The following is a 6,662-nucleotide window of genomic DNA, read 5'->3' on the forward strand; positions in this document are numbered from 1 at the left end:
TTGATTTGTAGAGTCCTCAAGTTGATTGCTGGTGCTTCACAGTACTGGCCGCAGAAATAGCAGCATTACACGCGCGTATCATGCGTGTAAGTCCGCCATATTGCGCGCATTTTACACGCAAGTTACGCGCGAGTAAAAAATACACGAAGTTGTGAGTAAAAAAATTGCACGCAAATTCTTCACAGTGCGTGTAAAATTTTACACGCAGAGTTTCGTGTAAAAGAGGGCAGAGTATTTAAAGTTGTACATCAATTTGTAGCGGCTTTTTCACGAAGAACAACGTTGCATGCCTAAAAGCACTACTGGTTTCCGAAGAACTTATTCAGCTTTGCATTTCAACATTTTCGCAACAAGTGTCCACTTTATTTAAATATAGTCAAAAATTGACTTGACTTGTTTTGCTGTGGTCATCGTCTGAATATCACCGCGTGTTTGGATGCTCACCGCATGTTTGCGTTTGTCTCGTTTCGAGGACCGTTGTCACTGGGTGAAATCATTCCTAAAATGAAAAGGCTGCGAGTCGGGTGATAAATCACAGCTGCTAAGGCGAATATGTTATAAATTACAAGGAAAAGTAATAATATACCACGATGGTAACCGGTCGTTTCGCCAACGTGTCAGTTCGCCAACGACCTGTTCGCCAACGTATGAAGTCCATTCGCCAACGCTTATATGTCGGTTCGCCAACGTCCAAAATACTTTGTGAAATAGATCTGAAATGTATTTACAAATTACCAAAAGAAGATAATGTGACCCTTGATCCAAGATGAATTGTTTGACCACGATGATGTTCCATTTCATTTTCCTTTCATCGCTCACCGCTGGTGAATGAGCTCGTCGCCGATCTATTTTAGAATACCAATGTTTACCTTTTTAAACCGCCCATTTGATCTGATCTGAGAATAAGACCGAAATAATTTTGCTCCAACGGCTTATTACATTCGCGGTTTAAAGGATTACTTAATGTTTTGGTTCAAAGAAAGTTAGTCCGCCGACCAAAAAGGAAATATCTTCCAGAATCGATAAATGAAGCGAGTGGCGGTTTGAAACATTCGCTGAGCTGTAATTAATTTTGAACACTTAATTCTACGCAGCATACAATTTCACCATCGAAAAACGCCGCGATACGCTTGATTTTTCTGTTTAACCAGAGGGAGACGTGTTTTAAATTTTCATGTTACTTTCGCAAGTTTAAGAACACCCAGGAACCAGGAATTTCAAGAATATTTTAAGAATAAAGCCGAGGCTGAGATTTTGAAAAGGATAGATATAATTTTGTGTGTTGAAACATCAGTAAATACAATGCAATTTTATGTTTTTTAACTTAATCGTGTAAAATTATTCCTTTCTCTGAGCGGCGAAACTAGCCAACAAAACGAACAAACTATAGCGATGCGATGGAGCACGTGTAACGCGTAACGCGAGACAGATCTAGATACCAAATTCTGTCCAATAAATTCTAAAACGGAAATGTCATGAGCGATAATTTAAGAATAATACAAGAATATTTTCAGCCTAAAATCGGTAGAAATTTAAGAATATTCAGCCTGGGCTGGAAAAACAACATTCTTACAATAAAAGAGAGTGCAAACGAATAAAAGATTGTAAACAAAGCTAGCACCTTGAGCAGGTACATGTGCGTCTTATTTACGGTAGTTCAGCTTTATTAAAAGTTTTGCTTTGCTGTGAAAATATAATTCGGTCAGTCTATACTGTATTACTGGGAGGGTATTATTTTTCACCAATTGCGTTATTAAAAACGCAAAAACAATCGCAGGACCAGAATTCAAAATAGCATGCATTTACACACAGCAAATATCAAAAATACGACATGTAAATGTATTAAAATTTCGTTTCTGGAATATTGGCGTGTATGCTTCAAGTTTTCTCGTTCATAGCTGATTTTAACAGCTTGACTTCGCAAATCAAAGTACATTTTAAAGTTTCCCTTAGTAATTCAAACTTCCGCCTTCTTGCCGTGCGATCGCTCGGTACGCACAGCCAACAAATTGACTGTCTAAATAAATACAGCACAAGTTCTAAGTTTGCTTGTTTTTCGGTGATATATCATGATGTCAAGCATTTCCATCGATCGTTCGCTCGTTACAGTTATAACGTTTGATTTTTACTTGATTAAATGGGGGAAACCGGATAAAGGAAATTTCTCTTAGCTTGGTTTGAAATGAGAGCTAAGGATTTGTTGACGGATTACGGCAGCAATCCGAGGATAGAACCTTAATTATTCCAAGAACACTCAAGCGAAGGTTGAATTTCTCAAACAGAAATACCGACTCTGTGATTGTAACTTTCATTGTCAAATTCATGTACATTGCTAGTGGAAAATACACGCAATCTGCGTGTAATGGACATAACAATTTTACTCATGACAAATTACACGCAGCCTGCGTGTAATTTCAGGTGCGTGTAATAGTTCGTGTAAATTTTACGCGCGCGTAAGTTGCGCGTATTTTGCACGTAAATCCGCCATCTTGCACGCATTTTACGCGTGTGTAGGTGCTGCTATTCCTGTGGCCAGTATGTTAAGTGTTAAATCAATCAATTTTAAAAATTCCAACACAAGCAATAGTTATTCCTGATGTGTAATTACATGTACATTCACCCATTCACACTTCAAACACCTTAGGATGCCCCCCATTGAAGAGTAAAATCCATTAGGTGTCACTCTCAGGGGTCAATGGGTAAAATTTCGTTATTTCATTTTAGACGCAAATGATCAATTACAATGGTTATCCTGCTGAAGAATACGATGTGGTTACAGATGATGGATACATCTTAACCATTCAGAGAATTCCTGGAGGTCGGCACGAAACTCCTCCATCTGGTCCCAGACCAGTTGTTTTGGTTCAGCATGGATTGCTAGCATCATCGTCTAACTGGGTAGCAAATTTGCCAAATGAAAGTTTTGGCTTCCTTCTCGCTGACAAAGGATTTGATGTTTGGCTTGGTAACATGCGTGGAAATACATATGGCAGACATCATGTCAATCTCTCAGTAGACACAGATGCATTCTGGGATTTCAGGTAAATCAAACATTTTCCTTGGTACTGTAATCTGAAAAATTATTATTAACAGCAGTTACAAGGTTTATCATCATGGACAGTGTTTATAATTTATTTTAGAGTCAATTTTGTACAACTAAATTACTGAGTTCCAAACCTCTCACAGTTTTTAGGGCAATCTGGCATCTTATAACACAATGTGGTATGGTAAACAGATTCACAGGTTGATGGAATACACTTTCCTTGAATATTTTCATTCTGCCTTGTAGAATTGATTTTCTGGCGCCAATTCTGTAGAGATCCACAGTTCTAAGGCATATTTGATCAACTGGTTGACCAGACACGGACCTCAAAACCATTCTAGAAGACAAAATTAATGTCAAATAAGGTTATCGTTACCAGTTTGTTGCATCTAGATACATTTTGCCGTCCACTTTGTCAAAATCATGGAAAACACTGAATATTCATCGGAGGAATCTACAGACAAAGAGAATCAGAGTTGTTCTGGTCAAATCACAGAAGGAAAAACAAACACAAGCAGCAGAGGCGCTACCAAATACAAGACAAAGCTCGAAACAGAAAGGAAAACTTTAATTTTTTTTACGCCATCAATAAATCTCCAGGTTTTTTTTATCTTGATCACCAGGGTTTCTTGCATATATATATGTATATTTTGTAATTCAGAGGGGTGGGGGGGGGGGGAAGAGGGGGTTAGAAATGAAAAAGGCTGTCAAAACTTGGAACATGAAAAGCAACAATCATTTTGCTCAAGTCTCAAACTTATCAACATTAGGCACAAGTGCTCTGTTAACTGGAGAAACTGTAAATCAGCAATGGAGTATAAAGAAATTCAATCAAATGTTGAGTTTTGATGAAAACCTTTGTACATATGAAGGAGTAAAAGGAGAAGAGCAGAGAACCAACAAACTCAACCCACTCATGACAATCTGTCTGGGAATCAAACCTGGGTCACAAGTGTGGAAACAGAGTTCTCTCTCACCACCCAATGTAACATGCTTGCAGGATTCTGGGAAAAGCTCACCGCGCACCTGTGGCTCACTTGGTTGAGCACCGGGCTGTCACGCAGGAGGTCGCGTGCTCAACTCTGGTCAGATCAACACTCAGGGTCTTTAAATAACTGAGGAGAAAGTGCTGCCTTTGGAATTACATCTGCAAATGGTTTGACTCTCTAGTCTTTTTGGATAAGGGCGATAAACCGTAGGCCCCATCTCACAACCCTTCAATGTTCATAACCCTGTGAGACGTAAGAGAACCCACACACTTGTCGCTAAGAGTAGGGCACGTAGTTCCTGGTGTTTTGGTAGATGTCTTCTGTTGTGTATCATTGTTAGGAGGGCAAAAAGGGGGCCTGTGACAGTAATTGGTGCAAGCTGTTGTGCCGCTTTGTCAGCTAATTACTGGCAAAGTTAATAAATAAAGAGAATTTGTTGAATGATTCAATCATGAGAATGCCCAATTGGCTTGTACATGTACCCTTCATCATAACAGTGAGACTGCCAGAAGCAGAAACAACGTGCTAAGCCCCAAAAGGGTAACATTATTACCACTTTGCTACGTACAAATTATGCTACTCAAAAAACCAAGACCTTGCGAAAGGCAACCTGAATCCATGAACAGTGGCTGATTTATATCTTTTTACTACTTGATCTTGTACTTTATTTCTGGGTGGCTGTAGCACAAGGATTTGCTTCTTTTCCTGTACTATTACTCTTATGAAAGTCAATTTCTTCATCATATGTAGGAGTGGTGTAGATGAAGGTAGGCATAGTTTATTAAGCTCTCTTTTTATGTCACTGATAGTGTGTTTTTTCTTTGTAGTTGGGATGAAATGGCAAAGTATGACTTTCCAGCAATAGTGAACTTCATTCTAAAGAAAACTGCACAGCCATCATTATACTATGCTGCACACTCGCAAGGTTGCCTCATTGCTTTTGCAGAACTGCCAAGAAACAAGGATTTGGCTCAGAAAATAAAGGCTGTCTTTTCCTTGGCCCCTGTTGCTTATTTAGGAAACATGGAGAGTCCTGTCAAATATTTGATTTATTTTCTTCCAGAAATTGAGGTGAGGAAAGCAAATAAGCATTTGTGAAGAACATCTTTAAAAGCATAACATCAAAGGTTTTTTGCAGACTTTTGTGTTGTTGGGGTGGTTTTGTTTTCAAGAGCTGCAAATGGTGTCTATTGATCATAGCACTGAAATGATAAACTACAATCCTCTGCTTAATGCAAAAAATATATAGAGCAAGGAATGAAAATACCCTTTCCAAATTTTCTTCTTAGAACTGTATCTTCTGTATTTTGCCACTCTGTTGTTGTTTTTTTTTTTTTGGCAAAACTTGTGGCAGCTTTCAGTTAAACAAAACAGAACATACCAGAAAACTGCCCATCCAAAAAAATCGTGGAGCAAGGTTCGTCGGTATCTCCAAAAACCCTTGGGATTGACATATCTCCTTGAAATCTTCATCAGTGAAGGTTGAGACCTTTGAATGAATGATTCTTATCAGTGTCCTTTTCAAAACTTCAAAGAGGTGTGGTTCAAGGTCCTTGATTTTTCAGTGCATTTGCCATATAGCCATGCAATTACAGTGTACATATAATAAATGAGAGGCCCGTAACTCCTGGCTTTTCTGTCGTATAGACTGTACCTGTTTGTGTTTTGATGTTTTTTTTTCAATAAACAACCAATATTGAATAAACACTAGTTCAATGATGCATGTCATTCATATAATTGCTACCCCCGAAAATGCCGTCCATCAAAGGCTTGCAAATTCCTATTAATATTTTTTTCTTATTTTACTGTAACAGTACCAGTTAGTTCTCTTTTTAGGTAATCTGTGCTGTCTTTGTCACATGCCACAAAGATTGAATTTGTTTGATTCAGTTAAATGAAGTTTAACCTAGTCGGCAACGAAGAGCGGTAGTTGTCTGGGCCAGTTGATAATCAAATAGGGAACAGCAGTATTTGGCACAGGCGCATGCTCATTCAGTATGCTTATTAATTACATGGCAATATCATCAGACATTTTGACAGCCACTTTGTGCCGTGCTTGTACAGTTTTGGGCTTTTGCATCCCCCTCTCCCCACCCTACTCCACTGTTTATCAGTGTGAGGGGTGCCTGGGTGCCTGGAGTGGGGGCTCATGGCTGGGATGCAGGGATTGCTGGCCATGGGAGTGTTACTCATTTGAGGGGCTGGCTGGCTGGCTGGCTGGCTTCTAGTGAAAGCCCCCTGGACATATCTCAAGCACCCAACCTCCATTTAGCAATGCAGTTGTTAAATAAGTTTTGAAATTTTCACAAAAACTTTTGATATCATGAATTCGACCAACTTAAAGGTAGTGCAAAACTAAATGCACAGTGATAGGCTTTATTACTACTTTTGAATTATTAAGAAGATTCTAAACTAAATGTAAGTCATGGCATTCCTTCGAATTTCTTTTTTGTGTTCCACGGAATTTATTTGCAGTACTTGGAGTTCGTGACTTTCCTTCCCTTTTCAGACAATATAATTCGTTGGGCTGTCTAAACTTATGGTCTGTAAACCACCTGATTTAGAGGAAATTTGCTCAAATATAGATCTTCCTCATATAACTGTAGGATTTGACATACCCACAACTTAAC

The 6,662-nt window shown here is 38.8% G+C and overlaps 1 pseudogene; it reads left to right on the forward strand.

Moving 5' to 3' along the window:
- The window catches only part of LOC138005609 (voltage-dependent anion-selective channel protein 2-like), a 20,851-nt pseudogene that overhangs the window by 2,312 nt on the left and 11,877 nt on the right, over positions 1-6,662 (forward strand).

Source organism: Montipora foliosa, chromosome 6 (assembly GCF_036669935.1).
Source record: "Montipora foliosa isolate CH-2021 chromosome 6, ASM3666993v2, whole genome shotgun sequence".
NCBI classification, from domain to species: Eukaryota; Metazoa; Cnidaria; class Anthozoa; order Scleractinia; family Acroporidae; genus Montipora; species Montipora foliosa.